This window comes from Electrophorus electricus, chromosome 10 (genome assembly GCF_041902795.1).
Source record: "Electrophorus electricus isolate QZ-2024a chromosome 10, ASM4190279v1, whole genome shotgun sequence".
NCBI classification, from domain to species: domain Eukaryota; kingdom Metazoa; phylum Chordata; class Actinopteri; order Gymnotiformes; family Gymnotidae; genus Electrophorus; species Electrophorus electricus.
In genome coordinates, this window is record NC_137506.1 from 26087586 (window position 1) to 26088756 (window position 1171).

The 1171-nt window shown below is 45.7% G+C and overlaps 1 long non-coding RNA gene across 1 annotated transcript; it reads right to left on the minus strand.

Moving 5' to 3' along the window:
• Positions 1 to 296: 296 nt before the first annotated feature.
• Positions 297 to 1171, minus strand: LOC145659339 (uncharacterized). Its single transcript, XR_014125456.1, has 3 exons — positions 1035 to 1171; positions 807 to 909; positions 297 to 623 (listed from the first exon to the last, which is right to left on the minus strand). It is a non-coding gene; the product is annotated as an uncharacterized LOC145659339 (long non-coding RNA).

Sequence of the window (1171 nt, forward strand, 5' to 3'; positions counted from 1 at the left end):
ATACATAAGGTCTATCTTAAACAATGATAAGTGCTATAAACAATAAGTGCTAGAGTTTGTTAAACAACATAAACAGTGCCCTACAATACGTACTAAATTAGTCAGTCAATAAGGGAGCAGTGTCAGTTGTCCTTTAAATATTCTGCAAATAGATGGGTCTTCAGTCTATGTTTGAAGACTGCAAGGGACTCTGCTGTTCGGACAGCAAGTGGGAGTTCATTCTACTATTTTGGAGCCAGGACAGAAAATAGTCTCGATGCTTGTCGTCCATGAGACCTGAAGCAAGGTATTTCAAGCCGAGGCATACTTGAGGTTCGAAGTACTCGAGGTACGGATCGGGCTTTGACCATTGATCTCATGTATGAAGGGGCTGGTCCATTTTTGGCTTTGTAAGCAAGCATCAAGGTTTTAAATCTGATGCGTGCAGCTACAGGGAGCCAATGAAGGGAGCGCAGCACTGGAGTAACATGTGTGAACATCGGAAGATTGAAGACCAGTCGTGCTGCTGCATTCTGGACCAGTTGTAGAGGTTTGGTGGCTCTTAGAGGAAGACCAGCAAGTAGCAAGTTGCAGTAGTCTAGCTTTGAGATCACAAGAGACTGCACAAGCACCTGGGTAGCTTCCTGTGAAAGAAAGGGTTGAATCCTTCGTATGTTACAAAGGAGGAATCTGCAAGACCGGGTTAGATTAGAAACATGAGTTGAAAACAACAACTGGTTGTCCAAAGTTACGCCCAGGCTATGGGCAGCTTCGGATGGCGATATCAGGGAGTTCTCAAAGGAAACAGTGAGGTCATTTGGGAGTACCTGGGATGAACAGAAGCTCAGTTTTACTGGGGTTGAGCTTCAAGTGGTGGGCTGTCATCCATGACGCAATGTCAGTCAAGCATGCCGAGATACGTCTGGAGACCTGCATGTCAGATGGTGGAAAAGAAAGAAAAAATTGAGTGTCATCGGTATAGCAGTGGTAGGAGAAACCATGAGAAGATATTACATCACCAAGAGAACGAGTATACAAAGAGAAGAGAAGGGGACCCAATACTGAGCCTTGTGGAACACCAGTGGAGAGTCTACACGGTTTGGATGTGGATCCTCTCCATGTCACCTGATAGGACCGTCCAACCAGATAGGACTGCAACCATCTCCAAGCAGAGCCAGTAACACGAAGCCTG